The 26,716-nt window shown below is 35.7% G+C and overlaps 1 protein-coding gene, 1 non-coding gene and 1 pseudogene across 2 annotated transcripts in view; 2 read left to right on the forward strand and 1 right to left on the reverse strand.

Moving 5' to 3' along the window:
- The first annotated feature begins 2,982 nt into the window (after positions 1–2,982).
- Positions 2,983–3,054, forward strand: TRNAC-ACA. Its single transcript has one exon. It is a non-coding gene; the product is annotated as a tRNA-Cys (tRNA).
- Positions 3,055–8,775: 5,721 nt separating this feature from the next.
- The window catches only part of HDX (highly divergent homeobox), a 210,798-nt gene continuing 192,857 nt past the window's right edge, over positions 8,776–26,716 (forward strand). Inside the window, exon 1 of the mRNA XM_043897524.1 lies at positions 8,776–8,889. The gene's annotated coding sequence lies outside the window, so the exon portion shown is untranslated. The remainder of the gene's footprint in view (positions 8,890–26,716) is intronic.
- On the reverse strand, positions 21,843–21,939 carry LOC122691057 (annotated as a pseudogene).

Below are 26,716 nucleotides of genomic sequence, written 5' to 3' on the forward strand. Positions count from 1 at the left end.
TTGGGCAAAGGTATTTGCTAAGTATCTCCCTTATTTTGACCTGAGGACTACTGGTCCATTCATCTCCTCAGATCATTTAGTTCCACTAAAAGATAAATGATTTCAGATCAAATTATGGGTGTCTGGTTGGATTAAAGAGTGAGAACTAGTAAAGGATACTGATTTGAGGTTTTCTTGGATGGCCCCCACTTCATAGTGCTAAATAAATAACTAATTCCTTTCCAGGCAATTTATCCAGGCTACTACTAGCACTCATTACCAAATAAATCACTTTATGGATCATCTCAAAGCACATACCACGAAAGTTATTTCCCAGAGTATAACCAGGTCAGCAAGTTCATAGATGATCTATAGGAAATCCATGGTCTCCTTCCACAGCAAACATCATGCAAATTTGTATGTGTGTATATTTCTGGGGAAAGTATCCAAGGCTGTGTCATATTAGCAAAAACATCCCTAATCCCCCAAGTGGTTGAGAACCACTTTAAAATGTAAAGAAAGGCAATTTAACCTTGATAAAGCAGTATATTTCCTTTGCCATATAAACAGGGTTCAAGCTGCTTCCAGTAGTTGATCAGTACAATTATGTAGGTGTCCTAGATATTCAGCAAGAGGTAATGCAGGAGACCTGGGTTCAATCCCTGGGTCAGGAAAATCCCCTGGAGAAGGGAATGGCAACCCACTCCAGTATTCCTGCCTGGAGAATCCCATGAACAGAGGAACCTGACAGTTTACAGCCCATGGGGTCACAAAGAGTCAGACATGATTGAGTGACTAATACTTTCACTTTCTTTCTACAAGTAAATTTCAGTATGGAATTAGAGAAAGAAATGAATCAATTTCATAGTACCATCTAAAGAGAGAGATATTTATAAGTGGACTTTTTATGGATGTACGCACATTGTTGATTTTTTTTTAGTAGTTTGCTTTGCATAACTGCTACATTAGATAACTGAGGCTCGGGTCTCTCACTTTTTCTGGCATTAATAGTATGACTAAAAGGAAAAACATTCAGAGAAATATCAAGAATACAGTTGTTGACATATCAGAAATAGAACTCGACTCTGCAAAAGCTGATCACTCATATTCATAGTTCTAGTTTTCCTAGATCCTCTCACAACCCATCTCTATATCACTATTTTGAATTTTCACTTAAGTCACTCATTACAGATTATTCTTCATTCCTGACTGATATTCACTATGCAACTAGATTATGAATATTTTGTGGACAAAATTCATGTTTTAGTAAATTCTCTGTGGCTGACACATAATAGGAGCTAAATAAATGTTTGTGGAATAAAATTGCCTCCATTATTCCCCTTTATACTTAGATCTTAATATATTGTATCTCAACCTTTTTCATACATAAGAATTTTCTGTATGGCTGGATAAATACTGGTTATTGGGCCCGACTCTCAGAGTTTCTGAATCTGTACAAAGAACCCCCAAAATTGCCTTTCTAAAAGGTCCCAGGTGATGATACAGGGAAAATATATTCAGTTTAAGTAGAAACAAACGGGAATATTAGTAATATGTCACATCTCAAAAACCACAGTGTAACTCAGAAATCAGATTCATTTTGGAAAATTGCTAAGTGAACAAGTTTCATTAATACCTTTTCTATAATATGAAGTACTTTAATATGTAAAATATAAAGTAGAAATTTAGTATTCTGCAGAAGTCATTTACAGAATCATTATAGCACAGTATATGCTAATGATTCTCAAGGGTTTTCCACTAAATGTTTGCATCAGAGAATTCTTTCCTCTTAAATGTACTTTGACCTGCCCCCACAGTAAGGTGAGAGAAGTTCCTTCAAAGGGCATCTCTTTAACCAAAATACTAAGAATAAGACTCTTAGATAATTGAAATCCATTGAGAACCGATAAATTTAATATTTCACTTTCTTTTTTAAGTTATTTCCTTCATGCTTTGAATTAAGAGAGTTTAAAAGGACAACACTTAATATTAATGTTCTCATCAATTTTTGGTGTACAACTTTGATTGGCGATGCCCATAAGCTACAAAATGCCTAAAAGTTGCACAGCAAAAAGTGAAAGAGACAAAGAGCTTAAGTAATCTAGAAACAAAGCATTGAGCTTCAAATTAATGATAAGCAGCTCAATCAGAAAAAAATTAACCTGATTTTAAACAGCTTAGACATTAGTTCTTCTAACCTAGCAAGTCATATTGTTTAGAGCTGTGTTCTGGGCTTAAATAGGCAGGCTTCACATGTATCAATAAATGGTTGCTTTCATTAAAACAAATTGTCAGATGAATTGCTTACATGAAACACGAATTGAAACATGAAAAATGAAAGTTAAAAGCATTTTCTTTGGTGTGTGCAACGCTATACTGACCAAAATGCCCAATAAAATGTTGTTTTAATTAATTTGTTCATTATTGAAGGATAATTGCTTTAGAGAATTTTGCTGTTTTCTGTCAAAAGATGCTACCTATTGAAGAATAGTAGATTATTTGCCTTTTATTAGTGGTATTCCAATCTAGAGCTTGCTTCCCATTCGATTCCACTAAACCAAATCTTAAAGGACCAAATCTACCTTTAAGATATTTTCTTAATCCCTATATGACATGATCCAAAAGTCAGTGAAGTCTATGTTGGAATGAACTTTAGTAGTCACTCATTACAGATTATTCTTCATTCCTGACTGATATTCACTATGCAAGTATATTCACAATGATTGAGACCTTTGACTTTACAAAGCAGTCCCTATCATTTTTGAATGTTAAGCTGAAAATTGCCTCCATGTAAGTTGTCGAGACCGGCTCGACAAGCAGGGTTTCTGAAAGTGCGATACGGCGAGAGAATGAGAAACAAGAAGTAAGAATTCAGAGAAAAGCGAGGATCAGGGGACCAACACCACTTCAAGGTGAAGGTGCCAAAACTGAATCCAAGCCAGCTTTATTATACTTTCAGCCGTGAATGAAAGAATATGCAGGGAGTTAAACTATAACACGACTTCCCTGGTGGCTCAGATGGTAAAGCATCTGCCCACAATGCAGGAGACCCAGGTTCAATCCCTGGGTTGGGAAGATCTCCTGGAGAAGGAAATGGCAACCCACTCCAGTATTCTTGCCTGGAAAATTCCACGGGAGGAGGAGCCTGGTACAGTCCATGGGGTCGCAAAGAGTCGGACACGACTGAGTGACTTCACTTTCAAACTATAACACATGTGGCCTTCAGGGCCAAAGAACAAAATGATCATTAACCATTGAGTAAGTAGGAAACAGTAATCAATAACAAATCAGTGTCTGGGGTCGATTTTCCTCTGGACTGTTTCCTCTGGACTTGTTCCAAGAGTCTCATGCCTTATAGCAACCAGTTTATCAAGAATTATACATTTCTTTTGCAGCCCTTGCCGGGGCCTGCTTTTCTTTTATTCTTCCTGTCTTCTACAGTTAGTTATCTTTTTAGTCTTGGTTTTGCATTCTGGAGAACCACACAATAAGTCACATGTGTCTTTTCCCCAGTGTAGTTCACTTAAGTTCAGTCACTCAGTCGTATTCGACTTTTTGTGACCCCATGGACTGCAGCATGCCAGGCTTCCCTGCCTCTCACCAACTTCTGGAACTTGCTCAAACTGATGTCCATCAAGTCAGTTATGCCATCCAACCATCTCATCCTCTGTCGTCTCCTTCTCCTCCCACCTTCAATCTTTCCCAGCATCAGGGTCTTTTCCAATGACTCAGTTCTTTGCATCAGGTGGCCAAAGTATTGGAGTTTCAGTTTCAGCAACAGTCCTTCTGATGAATATTCAGGATTGATCTCCTTTAGGGTGGACTGGTTGTATCTCCTTGCAGTCCAAGGGACTCTCAAGAGTCTTCTCCAACACCACAGTTCAAAAAGCATCAGTTCTTTGGCACTCAACTTTCTTCATAGTCTAACTCTCACGTCCATACATGACTACTGGGAAAACCATAGCTTTGATTAGATGGATATTTGTTGGAAAAGTAATGTCTCTGCTTTGTAATATGCTGTCTAGGTTGGTCATAGCTTTTCTTTCAAGAAGCAAGTGTCTTTAATTTCATGGCTGCAGTAACCATCTGCAGTGATTCTGGAGACCAAGAAAATAAAGTCTCTTACTGTTTCCATTATTTCCCCATCTATTTGTTATGAAGTGATGGGACCAGAAGCCATGATCTTAGTTTTCTGAATGTTGAGTTTTATTTTTTTTTATTTTTTTTTTCATTTATTTTTATTAGTTGGAGGCTAATTACTTTACAATATTGTAGTGGTTTTTGCCATACATTGACATGAATCAGCCATGGATTTACATGTGTTCCCCATCCCGACCCCCCCCCTCCTACCTCCCTCCCCATCCCATCCCTCTGGGTCTTCCCAGTGCACTAGCCCTGAGCACTTGTCTCATGCATCCAACCTGGGCTGGTGATCTGTTTCACCCTTGATAGTATACTTGTTTCAGTGCTATTCTCTCAGAACATGCCACCCTTGCCTTCTCCCACAGAGTCCAAAAGTCTGTTCTGTACATCTGTGTCTCTTTTTGTTTTGCATATAGTGTTGTTGTTACCATCTATTTAAATTCCATATATACGCATTAGTATACTGTATTGGTGTTTATCTTTCTGGCTTACTTCACTCTGTATAATGGGCTCCAGTTTCATCCATCTCATTAGAACTGATTCAAGTGAATTCTTTTTAATGGCTAAGTAATATTCCATTATGTATATGTACCATAGCTTCCTTATCCATTCGTTTGCTGATGGGCATCTAGGTTGCTTCCATGCCCTGGCTATTATATACAGTGCTGCGATGAACATTGGGGTGCATGTGTCTACATTTCTTGAAGAGACCCCTAGTGTTTCCCATTCTATTGCTTTCCTCTATTTCTTTGCATTGATCACGTAATAAGGCTTTCTTATCTCTCCTTGCTGTTCTTTGGAACTCTGCATTCAAATGGGTATATTTTTCCTTTTCTCCTTTGCCTTTGGTGTCTCTTCTTTCATCAACTATTTGTAAGGCCTCCTCAAACCATTTTGCCTTTTTGCATTTCTTTTTCTTGTGGATGGTCTTGATCTCTGCCTCCTATACAATGTCACAAACCTTCATCTGTAGTTCTTCAGACATTCTGTCTATCAGTAGTCTTTCAAATATTTGAAGATATGTTCTCTCCAGATCTTGCTATCTTTAAATTAAGCAACCTCAACTTCTGGAGCCTTGCTTGCCTCATATAATATTTTTTTAGGTGCCTCATCATTCTTGATTTCTCTTATCTAGAAGCAGCCATCTGTGAATATTTCTTTTAAAATAAGAAGCAATCAACTGAACAGAGTAAATGTGGTCTGATCAAGGTACAGGATACCTTAGTACCTTTCTTGCTTTATATGTTTTTTCATAATGCAGTTTGTCTCAATTATCTTGCTTAAGATCATTGGTATACTAGAAAATATTCAATTTATAAAATTTTGAAATAAAGCATTTCCCACCTTAAATATTTATTGCCCATCATTTACTTTTGTAACTGATTTTCACAAACATAAATGAAATACTGACTGTTGATACCTGTCAAACTTGGTCTTGTTCCATTTGTTATGTTGAGTCTTTTGAGATCTTTGAAATCTTGGTTAATATACATGCTTTAAATATTCTTCCTCTATTGCTTTCACATAAAAATTCAATAAACATTTAATTAATATATTGTGAACAGAGTAGGTACAGATGCATAAGTCATGATACTAGAAACATCTCTGATTTCTGAATGTTTATTACTTTTGCCTAGATTGCATCACACAATCTATACTTTCCTATATCCACTCATTCAAAAAGGCTTATTGAATGCTTACTACATGCCAGGTGTCATTCTAGGTACTGGTGCTATAACAGTAAATAAAAAAGATAAAATCCCTACCCTCTTGGGGAAGAACAGAATAAGCATATAAACAAATTACATGATTTCTTATAGTGATGTTAAAAAATAAATAAAGCACAACAGGAGGATAGAGGAGACAGACTGATTTGGGGATAGTATTTTAAGTATATTGGTCCCTGAAGATACATCTGAGGAGGCAAATTTTAGCAGACAATCTGGGTGAAGAAATGTGCTATGTGGAGATCTGAGGAAAGAGTTTTCCAAGAAGGCACAAATGTGACATATATAAAGCCAGAACAGGCTTCCCAGAAAGAGGTGTGATGGAGTCAAAGGCTTAGTTACAACATAGTGAACTAAGGCAGAAAAAAGTGGTGACAGTTAAGTAGTAACAATGATTTAGAACTTTATTTTTACTCTAATGGAAAACATTTGGAGGGTTTTAAACTGGGAAATGATATGATCTGATTCAACTTTGTAAAGAATGTTTTAACTGATGTTAAGAGAAAGTATTAAAGAAGGACAATAGAAGATCATAGGAAATCATGTAAGATGCTTTTGTATTTTCTCTATTCAAGTTAGAAGTGATAGTGTATTTGGTATAGTAGGAAAAGAGGAAGTAAAGTGTGCTCATATTTGGAGCATATTTTGAAGGTACAGCATACAGAATTTACTGATGTCTTGGATATTAAGTGTGAGGGGAAAAGAAGAATGATCAACTACAAAAAAATTACCTCTTTTTGTACTCTGGTTTATAAATTTTTCAAGGGTAAGGAAGCTGCCACTTTTCTTTCAAATCACTTCAGTTCAAGGTTTGCAGTAGGTACTTAATGAACATATTAACTCATCATAGGTAGCTCATCTGTAAATTCTCCACTTCCACTCTTATTATTCATTATTTAAAATATCTCAACCTCAATTATTTCTCTTCATTTATGCTCTTAACATCCTGATCTAGACTCAAGTAATCCAGAACCTGGATTACTACTACAACTACCTAACTGATCTCTGTCACAACAGCCTACCCCCAATCTGATTCAAACAGCAAAATGATGACTGACAGATCACTTGAAAAATCTTTCTGTCATTCTTTCAAAAGCTGCTTATTGATTTGTCTACTTTGTGTCCAGGACCCTTCTAGATGCCATGGATATAATAATAAAACAGACATAGAAGCTCACCCTTGTGAAGCCTATATTTGCAATAACTAAAATATATAGAGTATATTAGCAATAAGTGCTATAAGGAAAAATTTAAAAAGGAAGGAGTATAGGTATGTAGGTATAGGGAGTGTGGAAAAGATCGAAATTTGAAATATGGTTGTGTAACCTCTTTAAATTTTAAAGAAATTACTTTGAAAGAAGTTACATGTAATTAATGCATTTTAAAAAGGTTACATTTGAGCAGAGATGTGAATCAAGTAAGGGACCAAGTCCTAAAAAGATCAGAGGGAACAATAGTACAAGGGCCTTGATGAGGTCAGGAGCTTAATTTGTTTGAGAAATGAAGAAAACGCTGTGTGACTGGCAAGTGAGTTAGTGGTAGAGTGACAGGAAAGAAGGCCAGAGAGATGAGAAAAGCCAGATCATTTAAGACATTGGGGTTAATTTGTATTTTGTAGCATATGTGAATGGAAGCCATTGGATAATCTGGAGCTGGTCATGATCTGACTTTTGTTGTAAGAAACACTTAAACTGCTCTATAGATTGACTGTAAAAGTTTGAGGTATCTTGCCCTAAGGCCCTTGGTAGCTTTTAATAAGATCGAAGTTCTCTGCCTACATTCAAAGGCTTTAATATCAATCTACCTTATCTCCCACTGGTTCCCAAAATATGCCCTCTGTTTGTGAGGCTGATTTCATCATGGACCTCCTGTATATGTATATATATGTATGTGTATATATATATTCATATATTTATATTTATATATACACATATATTTTCCTACTTTTGCCTATTTCTTCCCCTTTAAGACAATGTTTTCCATCCTTTCTTATCCCCCGTTCAACAATCAGCTCACTGTTCAATACAACACAGAATGCTTCCACAACTATCCTCACCTCACTGATCCTTTCAGTCATTAAATGATGTAACTCTTGTTTGTCCTTTATGACTGAACAACATGGTCATGTACTTTATTGTATTGTTGTGAAAGCTTAATGTGTGCTAGTCATACTGTATCTATGAATGGTAAGTTCTATAATGGCAGAAGATCAGTGAATTCTGTATCTCTAGTGGCAATATCACTCAGCATATTTTGGGAGTGTATCAAGTGTGTTAACTAAGGTAACATATAGCTTGAGGGTTTTTTTTTTTCCTGTTATGATATAATGGTGATTACTCAAACTTTCAACAAAACAGATATTAAGGTTAGGTGAACAGAAACGATAATTTTAATTTCTTCAGTTGTCAGACTCAACAGGAGACATTAACCAATACACTCACTCTTGGGCTTGTTTTAACAATACACAAACTCTAAAGGCTCAGTGGACACCTTGATTTCGGTAATATTTTTCTGAATGTTCAATACATTTGTCAATTGAACACTGACCACAAAGAATATATATATTTCTGTATGTGATCACTTGATTTTGGCAGCGTGCAACAATTCTGCTGCAAGCGAATCTCAACTTGGAAGACCAGGCAGGACCTGCTCAAATGGCTGGCATATAACTAGTATAGTCACAGGGATGCTGGGCGTTCACTTCTACTCAGGAAGCGAGAGGTACTGAGAGACTTGGCTTCGGATGTAGCTGATTTGTGCGGGGAGAGGCAGCCCCATTGCAGGCAGCTATCTCTCCTCCCCCCTACCCACTCTTGGGTTCTGGGCTGAGGCCAGGGACTGTCCAGAGCTGATCTCGGGCTCCCATTGGCCGCTGTCTTTTGTGACGTCACGATCATGATGAGAATTGATGATCGGACACGCTGATTTCATTGTCTGAGGAGGCAGTGAAGACCCAGGAAAAATCTCGCTGAATACGCCTGCCCCAGAACTGCCTTGATCTGGGATCTTCTTTCCTTCCTGTGACCGCACCACGCCCGAGGTAAGCACCCTGCATGTGTGGGTGTGAAAGGTGAAGGAGGGCGAACAAGGCGCCGAGCTAATGCTCTGCCCAGTGCCAGGCACGGAGGTTCAGCGGCCTAAAAAGGCTGCCAACAGACTGGTGCGGCTTTTGGGAAACCAACTGCTTCTGCCCTCCGAGTGAAGCCTAGAGGCAGCATGAGGTTAAAAAAGAGCTGATGAAAGGGATACAGTAGACACTGGCAGAAAGCGAAGGATCTTGCTCCGAGAGAGGGCGACATTTGGGACGCGCTTCTGGCCCCAGAGTAAGAGGAAGTGGCGCCTCTGTCTCGGAAGAAAGGAAAGAGGTGAATTCTACCACTTCTAGATTTCACTGGACTGTAGATTTCGCACAGCCCTACTCAAACGCGCAGAAGGTGCTGCGCCTGCGCAATAACCACCTTTGTGGGGCGGGAGCGGGGGTGTGGGTGGGTGAGGAGTTCCTGGCTAGGAGAATAGGCTTAGAATTTGCGCATGCGCTTTTTTCTTTATCTGGAGGGGGTGGGGCTGAGGTCTGTCTGAGCAGAATTTGGGAAGGGTTGGTAAATTGGCCTTGTAATGTTTCAAGTGCTAATTGATGGAAAGAATCTATCAGTTACTTTGTAAGAGCATATCCAGCCCCAAGTGGGCCTGAGAATTTTAGGACGGCAAATTCTTAATCTTCACTAATCGGATTTAGAATAATGGAAAGAACTCGGAGAGGAGTTTGGAATAGAAATTACTGAGATGAGAAACCATTTGGAGAAAACACTAATTATTCAAGTGAATCAAACTTTTAGTCTTCAAGGAACTCTGATTAGGTGTGCCACTCAGTAATGTTTGATACTTAAACTGTTTGGAGATACTAAAAATATAAACAAAAATCCTTACCTGTCTCCTTTTTCCTTCTTGAAAAAGTCTCTTATAAAGCTTTGGTCTCTGTTTCAGGCTTGGTGCTAAATCCTTTTCCCTTCTTCCTCTGTGCCACTGTTAGAGCCAAGGTCAAATCTTATTTTGAGAGACACTTGTCCAACTTCCCTTCTTTGGGAGGGACTATATTACTCAGCAAACATGAGGAACAATCCTGCCTATCTGCCTTTGTTCTGTCCTTGGTGGATAAACTGTATAGTAGTGTTAATACTTCTGCTCCACGGTCAGATCATGAACTCCTAACTATTTTACAAAGAAATCTGGATTTTTCCCCATTTCTCATAGTTAAGGGGTTATCAAGTCCTGGTGAGTTTTCCTTTGAAAGCCTCTTCTACCATTTTCCCCTTATTTTGCAGTCGAAACTCGCATCACTATCCATTCAGTCATTCCAGGAGCCTCCTACCCGGCCTTCTAATTCATCCTGACAGGCTAATGACTTAAGCACTTCCTTCAACAAATCATTTTTCTTCACCAAAATATTATTGGCTCCTTATTTTCTATTGTTCAAAGCCCAGATATACTTGGATTGCAAAGAGCTTCCTAATCTCACTTAATTGTACCACAGGAATATTATCTTTATTTCTCAGTGCATTACTCTCCCTAATGAGCCCTGAACAATCTACCTACAGAATTTTGCTCCTTGTACCATTACCACTCCCTTCACCTAGGATGCTCTCTCTGTCTAATCAAATTTTACCCGCTTTGAAAGCTCAACTTAAGTTACACCTCTTATAAGTACCTCCTAAGTATAATCCAACTCTTATTAAGCTCACCTTTTCTAGAACTCCTATGTCAGTTCTTACATTTGCCACTTTTCTTATAGCCTGCTTTAATTTTGTGTGTGTATATGTGTTAGACCAGGTTCCTCAACTGGATTTTAAATATGTTCTTAAGAGTTGGTACCATGCCATCTACCATGTATTTCTTTATCCAAGGCACCTGGATGACTATTTGAAATATCTATTGCTATATGGTCTTTGTTTTCCAATTTCTTTGGAAATGAAGTAATATAGTTATAAAGAACTGTATGTACATGGAAACTTATTCATCATTGGTCAAGCAAGGAACCCTCCAGTGACTGAATAAACCTGAATATGAGTCAAAGAAAATGCAATACAGACATCTCTATATGTTGGGTGGCCTGTGAATATATTTTGTCCTCATAAGACCAAAGGAACATTATCCCAGAAGTAGTTCTGTCTGTAATTTTCTCAGTTTGAAAAATACTAAGACATTTTCCTATTTCTGTGTTTCTCTTTGGTAACATTGCTTTATGCATTTCTTTTAAATATACCAATTATTCACTCTTTTTTATTGCAAGATGTCTTGCATTTGCTGCTTTACATTGACTGTCACTGACAGTTTTCATCTTGAATCAGAGCTAATCATTGTGATGGTTTCCCTAATTTCTATTTTATAACGTTTCAACTGTCCCTTTCCTACTCCTTGGGCTTCAAATTGCATTGTTTCATGGACTTCAATTTTATTTGAATGAAAGTGACTGTGGTTTAATACAGAGGCTTTCTATAGATTTTACTTTGCTGCTTCACTTTGAGGCACCATCTCAATATCGTATCAAGGTTTGAGGTTGAGGAACATGCATGAAAAGCAGTACAAAGGGAATTATTATAACCTGTAAACTTGAAAACTATTGTGAAGTAAACTATGAATATTTTTTAAAGTATTTAATTAATTTTGCTTTTAAAATTGTACTCCCAGAGGGAATTATGTTTTTTGTAGTAATGTATTTTTTTATGTTTTTATGTATTTTTGTGATCCCCAACAGGATAAAAATATTTGAATTGTTGATTTTGATTTTACTGTAGAGTCTGATAAACATAAAACTAGCGGTGTCTGAATACACTATATCTAGCATAGTGATTTCGAAGTAAACTATGAAAATTCTAGAGATATATGTTCTGCATACAAAGGGAACTGGGGAGGTTAGTATATTCAGAAACTGTCACTGACAACTGTGACCTTTCTAGCCTCTATAAAATTTCAAGACAATAAACTGAAACCTGTCTATGCAAATGGAATCATTTTTGTGCCAACAAGTAGCTAAATTGCCTGGATTAACCAGCAATCCAGGTACATAGCAGCTGAACAATTAACATTATACTGTGTCAGTCAAATGCTATTTTATGCCAATCAAATGCTATAATTTACATTTGACATCTGTAAAGAAATTTACAACAGCAGATGTCTTACCTTCTTGATCTATCATTTTTCATGAGATTTATCTCCAATTGGGTTGATCCTTAGACTCTTTAAATGTGTTATTTTGTAGAGAGGCAAAAATTAAGGAAAATATTTTCTTAGCTGTTCTTCCCTTGGAATTGGGGGAAATTTACTTTAAGGTTCTTAATACATCCATGGAAACATGTAAATTACATGCCCTATGTAGGCACTTTTCTCAAGTAGACAAGCATTTGTGTATGGTGCTTGCCCAAAATCATACAAGTAGTAAGTGGCAGAGCCAGTATTTCAAAGCAAGCATCATTCTAGAGGCTTCACTCTTAACTACTAGGTCCTAGATTGGAGAGCTAGAGTGAGGCCAAACTTCATTTATTGTTTTTAAACATTGTGTGTAAAATTTCTCCAAACTTACCTCTCTTTATGATTCTGTAATGCCTTTGACATATTCCTTTCTCTCTCAGTGGAAATGAAACTTTTTTAACAGATAGGCTGAGTTTTAGGAGAAGGGATCTTTGTTTTGACTCCAGTGGCTTCAATGGCAGAAGGCATATAGGCCCATACATTATTTTTCCTACTGTCAAGTACCGAGCAGTGGTGAAAGTATTTCTTCACTGAGTTTTGTGAAAGGACGGATAGAGGTGTTTTCTCCTACAGTAATACATTGCTTTATATATTATACTTTCTTATTTGGTTAGCTTGGTCTACCTATTGTGTCTTTTATGGATGAAATTTGTTGTTGTTTAGTCGCTAAGTCATGTCTGACTATTTGCAGTCCCATGGACTGCAACACACCAGACTTCCCTGTCCTTCACTATCTCCTGGAGTTTGCTTAAACTCACGTCCGTTGAGTCAGTGATGCCATGTAATCATCTCATCCTCTTTCGCTCCCTTCTCCTCTTGCCCTCAGTCTTTCCCAGCAGCAGGGTATTTTTCAATGAGTCAGCTCTTCACAACAGGTGCCAAAATATTGGAGCTTCAGCTTCAGCACCATTCCTTCCAATGAATATTCAGGATTGATTTCCTTTAGGATTGACTGGTCTGATCTCCTTGTTGTCCAAGGAAATCTCAAGAGTCTTATACAGCACCACAGCTTGAAAGCATTAATTCTTTGGTGCTCAGTCTTCTTTGTCTCACATTCATACATGACTACTGGAAAAACCATAGCTTTGATATACAGACCTTTGTCAGGAAAGTGATGTCGCTGATTTTTGATACAGTGTCTAGATTTGTCATAGTTATTTTTCCAAGGAGCAAGTGTCTTTTAATTCTGTGGTTGCAGTCACTATCTGAATTGATTTTGGAGCCCAGGAAAATTAAATCTGACACCGTTTCCACATTTTTCCCATCTATTTGCCATGAAGTGATGGGTGCCATGATCTTCATTTTTTGATTGTTGAGTTTTAAGCCAGCTTTTTCACTTTTCTCTTTCACCTTCATCAAGGGGCTTTTTAGTTCTTCTTCACTTTCTGCCATTAAAGTGATATCATCTGCATATCTAAGTTGTTGATATTTCTCCCCACAATCTCAATTCCAGCTTGCTCTTTATCCAGCCTCGCATTTTGCATGATGTACCCTGCACATCAGTTAAATAAGCAAGGTGACAGTATACACCCTTGATGTACTGTTTTCCCAATTTTGAACCAGTTCATTTTTTCATGTCCAGTTTTAACTGTTGCTTCTTGACCTGCATACAAGTTTCTCAAGGAGGCAGGTAATGTGGTTTGGTGTTCCCATCTCATTAAGAATATTCTGCAGTTTGTTGTGATCCACACAGTCAAAGACTCTAGTGTAGTCAATGAAGCAGAAGTAGATTGTTTTTGTTGTTGTTGTTGGAAATCCCTTGCTTTTTCTATGATCCAGTGTATGTTGACAATTTGATCTCTGGTTCCTCTGCCTTTTCTAAATCGAGCTTGTACATCTGGAAGTTCACAGTTCATGTACTGCTGAAACCTAGCTTGAAGGATTTTGACCATTACCTTGATGACTTGTGAAATGAGTGCAATTATATGGTAATTTGAATACTCTTTGTCATTGCCTTTCTTTGGGATTGGAATGAAAACTAAGTTTTTCCAGGCCTGTGGCCACTGCACGTTTTCCAAATTTGCTGGCATAATGAGTGCAGCACTATAACAGCATCATCTTTTAGGATTTGAAATAGCTCAGCTGGAATTCCATCACCTCCACTGGCTTTGTTTGTAGTAAAGGTTCCTAAGTGCCCCCTGACTTCACAGTCCAGCATGTCTGGCTCTTGGTGAGTGACCACATCATCATGGTTATCTGGGTCATGCAGATCTTTTTTTTGTACAGTTCTTCTGTGTGTTCTTGCCACCTTTTCTTAATCTCTTCTGTTGCTGTTAGGTCCTTGCATTTTTGTCCCTTATTGTGCCTAGCTTTGCATGAAATGTTTCCTTGGTATCTCCGGTTTTCTTAAAGAGATCTCTAGTCTTTCCTATTTTATTGTATTCTTTTCTTTCTTGCATTGCTCACTTGAGAAGGCTGTCTAATCTCTCCTTGCTATTCTCTGGAACTCTGAATTCAGTTGGGAATATATTTCCCTTTCTCCACAGTATGAAATGGATGAAATAGCTATGCCAATTAGGACAGTAATTATCTGAGACTCATTCTCTGAGTAGCTTTTCCCATTCAGAAACTGATTGCTTGTTGTGTTGAAATCACCTCAACAGAGAAACAATTGGAAAAGATCTAAGTAATTGTAAAATGTGGTAGAAGAAATATATTCTACATTAATGGGCAGTATTACATTAGGTATAGAATGTTCAGCCCTGAATCATCCTCACTATTCTAAGACAACATGAAGGTATTAAAATTTTAATATGCATGTGTTATGAAAATAATCAGTCAAGCATTTTAATTAGAACTTAGAGGCTCACTCTTATCTCCAGTGAATACTTAACAGATGCTAAAGATCAGTTTGAGTTGTTTTTTTTTTTCCCAACTAGGAGTGCTTAATGTAGACAGAACTCAGTGTTCATTGTCATTTGGAGCCAGTTTACTTTTCTGGTAGGGTTTAGTGCTTCTGTGTCTATTAAATCCTTGCTATTCAAAGTGTGTTCCATGGAATAGTAGCATGGGCATCACTTGGAAACTTCTTAGAATATTGCTGAACCTCTGGCTCCACCCAAGACCTACTGAATCAGAATCTGCATTTTAATAAGATCCCTGGGTGATTCCCATGCATGTCAAAGTCTAAAGTGAAATATGAATTCCTGTACAACCTAAACTTTTAAGAGCTGATAATCATAGAAAAAAGTGAACTTCCTTTTGTCCATTTTCACATGTGTTAAGTGATATATAATCAAAGTATTGTCTGTTTAATATGCATCAGTTTTGCTCCATTCTAGAGTCAGCATTATCTCATTGAGAAGATAGCTACACCTATGTGATGGATAAAATTGTTAAAAGTCTGAAAAAATCCATTTACTTTGTTGATAGTAATGACTTTACTATTGACATGTTATTTACCCTACTTGCTTAACTTGTCAACAGTGTTACAGAAGAGTATAGCTTTATTGGGGTGACTGTCACTAATATCTTCAAGAGGAACTGTATTAGTTTTCTATTTGCTCCTGTAATAAATTACCGCAAAGACAGTGACTTTAAACTACATATGTATTATCTAACAGTTCTAGTGGTTAATGGTCTGAAACAGGTCTCACTGGGTGAAAATCATGATGTCAACAGGGCTTTCTTTTCTGGAAGTTTTAAGGAGGAATATATTTACTTATCCTTTCTAGCTTCTAGGAGCTATCCACATTTCTTAGCATGCGGTCCTCTTTCATCTTCAAAGTCAGCAATGACTGATCACATCCTTCACATTGCATCACTCTGACATTCTTCTGCCTCCATCTTTCAGATTTAAAGATAACTGTGATTACACTAGGCCCACTAAAATAATCTAGGATAATCTCTTTACTTTAAGGTCAACTGATTATCAGCCTTAATTCCTTCTGCAACTTTAATTCACTTTTCCCATGGAGCATAAAATATTCACAGATTCCAGGAATTGGGATACAGAGGGGTAAGGGTCTGCACAGGAAATGATGGCCTTTTGGGCTGATAAAGGAAGCCAGCATCTAATCTTGTTATTGGGAGAAGCAATTAGTCAGTACTAAGGGAGAATGCCATGTAAACAGGAAGATGGCCATTTACAAGCCAAGGAGAGAGGCCTACAACCCATCCTTCCCTCACTGTCCTCATAAGCAACCAACCCTACCAACACCTTGATTTCAGATATCTAGACTTTAGAACTGCAAAACAATAAATTTCTGTTTAAGCCACCCAGTTTTTGATACGTTGTTATAGCAGCCCTAGCAAACTGATATAGTCAAGATAGTCCTTTAGTTGATATCTAAGTTGATATCATCCTCAAAATCACTTATTTAGTGATTTTGTGTTTTATAATATGCTAAGTATTGGATAAAGTGAATTAGACATCAAAGTGTTTATAATATACATTAGGCATTTTTTGTGAAACAAAGAAAAATATTACATGCCTGGCCCTGAGTTTATTCAACTGTGAAATGAGGGCACAATCTTCATAATACCTAGCTTAAAAATATATGATTCTATTTATTAATTAAATTTTAATGCTATTAAATTAATATATTAATAAAAAGTATTAAGTGCATTCAAAATTATGTTAATGTTCTCTTCAGGAAACAGTATTTTAATTTTATTTAATTTACCATTCTTGCCATCCATTGCCCATTTTCTAACTCTCATCTTTAAAGAGAAGCAATAAAGATGTTATTGAGAAATGCCGTTCTTTTGACTCTCTTGACCACTTTGAAATTAAGATACGTTCAGAACACAGTACATTAATAGCACTATAATATGCAAATATATGCTTAAGAAATACATTTTAAGTGAATAAATTAAAGTGTTTGTGGTAATACACTTATATATTGGCAACGTTTGAGAGCAGTGACTTGGAGAGGAAAGGATTACTTTGCAAAAAGTTTTGCTCTGATTTCTCACTCTGCAAAATACATTAAAGCAATATGTGTTCTCAAAATTCACAGGTGAAGCTATACTTTCTAAATAGCCTTGAGAGTATTTTTGCAAATTGTTATCAAGTTACCTGAATTAAATTAGCTGTAAAATAACAATTGCTTAATATGGTCATGATCAAACCTTGGATAATATAGTCAACATGTTCAGATATGGTCTGATTAACACCAATGAATATAATTGTGATGAAATACCCAGCAGCACCTTTGTTATGTAACAGTCTGTTGTGCTTCATATCCAAGTGAAAAATATGACTATGCAGGAGAAATGCAGTGCCAACAAAATCATTAGGGGTTACTATATATCCCATTCTTCAAGCATACATACATCCATGATTTGGCTATAGCATAAGTTTTCTATCTTAATGTCATAGGCTTAACATAGGGTAGTGTCTCTGAAATTGCAGTCTGCAGATCATAGGGTGTCCAAGGACATGTTCTTAGGGGTCTTCAAGTTTTATGAAGATTTTTAAATTTGAGGGTTGTATTTCACTGATAATCTTGAAAAGAAAACCCATAAGATGCATGTATTCACTCACACACAGAGTCTTTCTACCAGGTATAGTGACAAAGTTGCTTTTTTTATAGTCATAAATCACAATTAAATACATTTGATGGAATGAGTTAAGTACATTAAGACAGAGTTCCTCAGAGACCCAAAGGTAGATTTGGACAATGTAGGAAAGATTTTGTTTTTGGTTTTGTTTTCCTCTTTTAAAGGAAAAAAAAAAAAAAAGACTTTACCTGTGACTCTCAGCTTTGAGTTGCACTCCATGAGTCTTTTAAACTATTATACAGTTTCTTAGTCTATTCAAATTATTTGTAGGGATAAATATATGCTTCCACTGTTCAAAGAATTAAAAGTGTGTGTGTGTGTGTTGTTTCAACACTATACATGTTACAGATGGTGTGCTTTGAGAAATCTTCCTCCAAATTCCCTGAAGAATAGGATGCATATTTTTATCCTCAAAGCCTTTGCAGTTTTTGCAGTAAAATCAGAAATTGAAATATAAGAAAATCAAATAATTCATCTCTTTGCTTCTAGGTAAAACTACCCTTAAGTCTTAATATACACTATGTAAATTTGATTCACAAAACATTTAAAAACTATCTAGTTTAAGTGAGTAAATATGGTTTCAACATTTTAAAAACAAGTTGTAATTACCTATGAAAACTTTTGCCAAGAGTGGGAAGGAGTTAAGAAAGAGTAGGATAGAGTTATGTAAATGATAAGAAAAGGTTGAGAGAGAACTAAAAAGAATAAATTCATAGTACAATGAAATTCAAGAGACATATTATTTTGATATAATGAGTTATTAATTAATAATTACTTTTGCAGTGTGCAACTATGAGAAATTTTATAAAGCTCTCCTCAATAGTAAATTAAAATGCAATCTGCATTTAAAAATCTTAATTTAGAATGTTAATTACTAGATGTTAGTGGCCAGGGCTTATGGCAATGGCATCACTATCATGAATTGGTGAAAGATAGAAATGATTTACTTGCACAAGTTGCTTGGAGCTAGAAATGTAAAAATGAATAGAAATTAGTCAACAAATATATATGGATCAAGGTAGTTTTTAACTCATTGGGAGATTCTATGTAACAATGGTCACATATTCTGTATGATTGTATGTAAGTAGAGCTGAAGAAAACAGGAAATCTGTTTTCCAGTTGAGGCCCTGTTTATGCTTCTGTTGTCCAACAGGTTATCTGTTTGAAATTGATCTTTTTTACTTTGTTATGAGTTTTGATATCTGAGTGTATTGATAAGGTATTTGTAGTTTAAAAATATTTTATTATTTGTGATAAAAGCAGCAGCATTAAAAGCTAACAAAGTATTAAAATTGATGAAATATCTGAGATCTAACATATCTACTTGCCAATAATTTTTTGAACATTTACATGTGGTTATAGAGCTATGTCAGTGTAGATATATCCTTTCATCTGTTTATGTAAATAATATATACATAATATTGTCTTGGAATTTGCACCCATGCCACTATGAATATATATTTAACTTTTATGTAACTGGATAATATTAACATCAATTGTAGAGAATTTTAAAGTGTTTTTTAAAATGAAATTAGTGTACAATTTCTTCATGCCCTGAGAAAATTATCTAGACTGTTGTTAAAATTTCCTGTTCATATGTCTATCTTAGTGATAGAGGCCAATTATATCTCTATTAAAATGGAAGATAAGAGATGTGTACAATGCATTTCAGTAGTTATAGCCCAATAAACAAATAAAGAATATCCTTTCATAGTCTTTAAATAGATGCAATGCCTGTTACTTGACTTCATGCTTAGAAGATGATGAAATTTTTTTTGTGATATTTGCAAATTCTGATAAGTTAATTATAAAATATCTAAATAGAAAACTGCTATTTGTAAAGATGAGGATCATTAAATGTAAATGATAGATTAAAGTGAGAGCTTCTGAGAACAGATTTGCCATAGCAATTCTTTTGCATGTATTCAAATTTCATTAAGTTCAAAGTGTCAGTTCATTATTGCATATTTAATAAAATTTGTTAAATAAATCACTGTTTAACAACTTAGTTTTTAATAGAATTCCACTGTAATATAATATCCTTTAATTTTCAACATTAAATTTACATTAAAAATTATACAGAAACATCTTTGTCATCAACTCAATGGACATGAGTTTGAGCAAACTCTGGGAAATAATGAAGGACAGGGAATTCTGGTATTCTGCTATCCATGGGGTTTCAAAGAGTTGGACATGACTGAGCAACTGAACAACAACAAATCTACATACATGGATGCCATGCTTGTTGGTGTTGTGCTTAATTTTTGCATTCTCCTAAATTTTAAAAGATCAAACTCTCATTACACAGAAGATCCAAATTGCAATTCTAGAGACAAATGTAAAACTACTATGGAAGCAACCTAGATGTCCATCAGTAGATGAATAGATAAAGAAGTTGGGATATTAAAGTAATTAGCCTCCAACTAATAAAAACAAATGGAAAAAAATAAATAAATACTCAGTCGTAAAATGAATGCATTTGAGTCAGTTGTAGTGAGACGGATGAACCTAAAGTCTGTTGTACAGAGTGAAGTAAGTGAGAAACAGAAAAACAAATTTCATATATTAATGCATATATATGGAATCTAGAAAAATGGTACTGATGAACCTATTTGCAGGGCAGGAATAGAGACGCAGACATGGAGAACAGACTAGACATAGTGGGAGAAGGAGAGGATGGGACGAATTGAAAGAGTATCATTGACATATATACACTACCATTTGTAAAATAGATAGCCAGTGAGAAGCTGCTCTATGGGCACAAGGAGCTTGACCCAGTGCTCTGTGAAATCCTAGAGGCATGGGATGGGGTGGGGGATAGGGGGGAGGTTCAGGAGGAAGAAGATTTATATGTACTTGTGGCTGATTCATGTTGTTGTATGGCAGAATCCAACACAATATTGTAAATCAATTATCCTCCAATTAAAAATAAATAAAAACATAAAAAATATTAATGGACCATTAATTTTCTGCCTATAAAGCCAACCACCTAAAGTAAATGTACGTATTCTTTGAAAGACAGAAATTATCAAATCTTGTTTGAGAAGAACTACAATAACTGAACACTTTATTAAATAAATTGAATTTATCATTAAAATTCTTCCTTTGAAGAACTTCCCTGGTGGTCCAGAGGTTAAGACTCTGCACTTCCAATGCAAGGGATGTGGGTCTTGTCCCTGGGCAGGGAAGTTCCATATGTCACATGACATGGCCAAAAATAGAAAGAAAAGGGGGAAAAAAATACTTTGTCTGAATTACTGCACTAGTGAATTAACTCTACAAAACACATAAGAATGATAAAAATTTACAGATTCAAGATCCCTTGAGACAAGTTAAACTCAAAGGAAATCATGACCAGACATTATAATCAAATTGCTAAAAGTCGAAAGTATTGTCTTGAAAATAGCTGGAGCAAAACAAAATATATAGGGAAACAAAGATTTGAAAATGACCATGAATTTCTCCCTGTGCAAGGATGACATGTAAACTCATGAAGTGTTCCATATTTTAGACTTTCCTGTAGCTCAAATGGTAAAGAATCTGGCTATGATGCAGGAGATCTGGGTTTGATCCCTGGGGTGGGAAGATCCTCTGGAGAAGGGAATTGCAACCCACTCCAGTATTCTTGCCTGGAGAATCCCATGAACATAGAAGCCTGGTGGGCTACAGTCCAGAGGTTCACAAAGAGTTGGACATAACTGAGTGACTAACACACACACAATGAATTTCTCATGACAAATCATAGACACCAGAGTCAGTGAAAAAAGCACTTCAAAAATATATAAAAATATGTACCCCAAAAGCCAATGAATTAAACTATTCCAAAAACATTTTCAGATAACAAAAAGAAACTGAGAAAAGGGAAATAGAACAAAAAGTCAGAAGGATCAACAGAAAACAGTTATTAAAATAATATGCCTAAATCCATCCATAGTAGTAATTATATTAAATATAAGTGATCTAAACACACTAGCTTAAAGACATATTGTCATACTGAATGTTTTTATAGTTTACTTATATAATTTTTAATTGTCTGTGTCCCTTTATCACAGTATCAGTTCCAGGATATTCTTCTCCCCACTTCTGTATCTCCAGTGCATAGACCAGAACCTGACATATAACTTGGGCTATAACCTGGCATATAATGTATTTCATTCATTCTAACAAGCACAATTTTCCCCATATACTAAGACTCATCCAAATGTTAGGGGGTTTATAGTCAAAAATATTAGAGCTGACCGTAAAAATATGGAATGCTTCATGAATTTGCATGTCATTCTTGCCATGCTAATCTTCTTTGTATTGTTGCAATTTTAATATATGTACTGCTGAAGTGAGCAGCATATTGGATTTTTAAAGCTCAACTGTACCTTACATATAGGAAAACTATGTGTGAAGACATAAGTTAAATGTAAAATGATAAAAAAATTATATTCACTAACAATATTCAAAACAAAGCTGAAGTATATCCTTCAGTGTCAGACAAATCAAAATATAAAAGAAGGAATAGTATGAGGAATAAAGAGGGTATATCACATAATGAATAAAGGATCAATTTACCAAAAGGATGTAACAATATTAGTTATTTATGTTCCTAACAAAACATCTTCAAAATACATAAAGTAAAACTAATACAATTCAAAGTTGAAACAGACAAGTGCACAATTATACTTGGAGACTTCACCATTCCTTTTTCAGTAATTGATAGAACAAGTAGCCAGAAAATCAGTATAGATATAGAAAATCTGAGCAACATTATTAACCAACATGAACTAATTGACCTTATTAGAACTGCATTTCCAACAGCCAAAGATATATTCCTTGCAAAATGTACATGGAATATTCTTTAAAATAAATCATATTCTGCTTGGGCCATAAGACAAATTGTAAAGAACTTAAAACAGTTGAAACAAGTACACTAAACTGGAAATCAATAACAAAGATATCTGGAAAATACTTAAATGTTTTAAACAAGAAATGGGAAAATCAGTATTTTGAACTGAATGATGATTAAAATACATCATGTCATCATAGTTTTGCTTTGCATTTGCCTGATGCTTAATGATCTTTCAAATCTTTCAAATACTTCTTGGCCGTTTGCATGTATTTTTCAGAGAAATATCTGTTTAAGCCCTTTGCTCACTTTTAATTGGATAATTAGTTATTTTTGCTATTGAGTTTTAGGAGTTCCTTACATATTTTGGAAATTAACCCTTACCAGATATATGGTTTCAAATATCTACTTTCATTCTGTAGGTTGTGTTTTCATTTACTTGATTGTTCTTTGCTAGGCAGAATTTTTTAGTATGATGTAATCCCACTTGTCTATGTTTGCTTTTGTTGCCTGTATTTTTGGTGATATAACTAAGAAATCATTTCCAAGACCAGTGTCCAAAACTTTTTTGCTGTGTTTTCTTCTAGAAGTTTTACAGTTTCAGGTCTTGTGTTTAAGCTTTTTTTTGTTGTTGTTTGTTTGTTTTAGTTGATTTCTGTGTGTGTTTATGGTATTAAACCTGTTAGAATGCCTATTATTAAACAACCAAAAGATAAAAAGTATTGGCAAAGCTGTTGAGAAATTGGAACCCTTGTACATTGTTGGTGGGATGTCGATTAATGTTCAGCAGCTATGGCAAACAATATGGAGATTCCTGAAAAAGAATAAAAATAGAATTACCATATGATTTAGCAATCCCACATCTGGATATATAGTCATCTTTTTGTTTCCGTGGATTTGGAACCCAGGGATAGGTTGATATAGAGAGTCAATTATAATGGATTTGAGTATCCTTGGATTTTGTTTCTGTGGGGGTTCCTGGAACCAATCTCCTGCAGATAGCAAGGGGCAACTATATCCAAAAATATTAGAATCAGGATCTTGAAGAGATAGCTGCACAACCATATTTATTGCAGCACTAGTCAAAATAGACACAATATGGAAATAACCAAGTGTCTATCAACAGATGAATAAATAAAATGTAATATATACATACAATGGGATGTTATTCAGTCCTTAAAGAGAAGGAAATTTTGCCATTTGCAACAACATGAATGAACCTGAAGGACATTAAAGTGAAACAAGCTAGTCACAGAACAAATACTGCATGATTCCACTTAAGTGAAGTATCTAAAATAGTCAGAAGCAGAGAATGCAATGGTCGTTGCCAGGAATGGAGGATGAAGGAAATGGGAAGTTGTTATTCAATGGGTAGTTAGTTTCAGTTATGCCAAATTAATAAATTATAGAGATCTGTTTTAGAATATTATATCTATTGTTTACAATACAGTATTGTACACCATGAACATGAATTTGAGCAAACTTCAGAAGACAGTAGAGGATAGAGGAGCCTGATGTGCTACAGTCCATGGGGTTGCAAAGAGTCAGACATGACTTAGTGATTGAACAACAATAACAATGTTGTCCACTTAAAAATTTGTTAACAGGGTAGGTCTCATGTTAAGTGTTCTTGTTACAGAACAAATACACAATGAAACACAAGGAAACTCTGCAGGGTGTTGGAAATGTTGACAACTTTGATTATGGTAAAGGTATCACTGGTTTTTGTTTAAGACCAAACTCATCAATTTGTAGACACTGAATATTGTGCAGCTTTTGTACATCAGATATACCTCAGTAAGGTTGTTAAAAAGTACAGCCTATCAAAATTTGTAGAATGCAGCCAAAGTACTACTTAGAAGTAAATTTATAGCATTAATTGCTTATAATTAGAAAAGGAAAAAGGTCAAAGATCTATAATCTAAGTTCGCATCTTAAGAAACTAAAAAAAAAAAAAAAAAAAGAAAAAGAAAACAAAGAAGACCAAATTAATTCCAAATAAAACAGAAAGAAAGTAATGGTAAGAGCAGAAATCAGTGTAAATGCAGACAGAAAAACAATAGACAAAAGTCAGTGAAATGAAAAGCTAATTATTTCAGAAGATTGATAAAGGTGATAAACCTCTTGTCAAACTGACCAAACAAAAGAAACAAATTTCCAGTATCAAGAAGAAGAGTACATCACAATACCCTACAAATATTAAACAGGTCATAAAAAAAATAGTCTATAAGAAACTTTGCACCTTTAAATTCAGCAACTTAGATAAAACGACCAATTTTTTGAAAGACAGAGACTACCCAAACTCAATCAAGAAGAGCTAGAGAATCTTAATAATATAAAAATGTAATGCATAGTTTAAAACTTTCCAACAAAGAAAGTTCCATGTAGAGATGGCTTCATTGGTAATTTCTTAAAAAGATTTAAATGCAAATAATTCTATATAAACTCTTCTAGAACATGTAAGTAGAGAAGGAACACTTCCTTATTACTCTGTACCAAACCTAATACAATTGAAGAAAATCACAAACATCCCTCGTGAATGCAAACTCACAACTTTTAACAAAATATTTATAAATCAAAAAATATATAAAAGCAATACATCACCACCAAATGGGATTTATTCCAGGAACAGAAGAGTGGCTCAACATTTGAAAATCAATCAGCATAACTTACCATATCAAGAATGTAAAGAACAGAACAATATCTATACAATTTTCTCAGTAGATGCAGGAAAAAGTATTTGACAAAATACAATATCCATTGATTATAATGATGATAGTAACATTGCTGTTGTTCAGTCACTCAATTATGTCTGACACTTTGTGACACCATGGACTGCAGCACACCAGGTTTCAAGGTCCATCATCAAATCCGGAATTTACTTGAACTCATGTCCATCAAGTCAGTGATGCCATCCAACCATCTCATGCTCTGTTGTCGCCTTCTCCTCCCACTTTCAATCTTTCCCAGCATCAGAGTCTTTTCCAATAAGTCAGCTCTTCACATCAGGTGGCCAAAGTATTGGAGTTTCAGCTTCAGTAACAGTTCTTCCAATGAATATTCAGGATTGATTTTCTTTAGGATGGACTGGTTGGATCTCCTTGCAGTCCAAGGGACTCTCAAGAGTCTTCTCCAACACCACAGTTCAAAAGCATCAATTCTTTGGTGCTCAGCTTTCTTTACAGTCCACCTTTCACATCCATACATGACTACTAGAAAGCCATAGCTTTGAATAGATGGACTTTTGTTGGCAAAGTTATGTCTCTGTTTTGTAATATGCTGTCTAGATTGGTCATAGCTTTTCTTCCCAGGAGCAAGTGTCTTTTAATTTCATGGCTGCAGTCACCATCTGCAGTGATTTTGGAGACCAATAAAATAAAGTCTCTCACTGTTTCCATTGTTTTCCCATCTATTTGCCATGAAGTGATGGGACCAGATGCCATGATCTTAGTTTTCTGAATGTTGAGTTTTAAGCCAGCTTTTTCACTCTCCACTTTCACTTTCATCAAGAGGCTCTTTGGTTCTTCTTCGCTTTCTGCCTTAAAGGTGGTGTCATCTGCATATATGAAGTTATTGCTATTTCTCCCAGCAATCTTGATTCCATCGTATGCTTCACACAGCCTAGCATTTCGCATGATGTATTCTGCATAAACATTAAATAAGCAGGGTGACAATATACAGGCTTGATGTACTCCTTTCCTGATTTGGAATGAGTCTGCTGTTCTATGTCCAGTTCTAATGGTTGCTTCTTGACCTGTATACATATTTCTCAGAAGGCAGATCAGGTGGTTTGGCATTCTTATCTCTTTAAATACTTTCCATGGTTTGTTTTGATCCTCACAGTCAAAGGCTTTGGCATTGTAAATAAAGCAGAAGTAGATGTTATTTCTGGAACTCTCATGCTTTTTCAATGATCCAACGGATGCTGGCAATTTGATCTCTGATTCCTCTGCCTTTTCTAAAATCAGCTTGAACATCTGGAAGTTCACAGTTCACCTACTGTTGAAGCCTAGCTTGGAGAATTTTGAGCATTACTTTACTAGCATGTGAGATGAGTGCAATTGTGCGGTGGTTTGATCATTCTTTGGCATTGCCTTTCTTTGGGGTTGGAATGAAAACTGACATTTTCCAGTCCTGTGGACACTGCTGAGTTTTCCAGATTTGCTGGCATGTTGAATGCAGCACTTTCACATCAGCATCTTTTAGGATTGAAATAGCTCAGCTGGAATTCCATCACCTCCGTTAGCTTTGTTCATAGTGATGCTTCCTAAGGACCACTTGA

Source organism: Cervus elaphus, chromosome X, assembly GCF_910594005.1.
Source record: "Cervus elaphus chromosome X, mCerEla1.1, whole genome shotgun sequence".
NCBI lineage: Eukaryota > Metazoa > Chordata > Mammalia > Artiodactyla > Cervidae > Cervus > Cervus elaphus.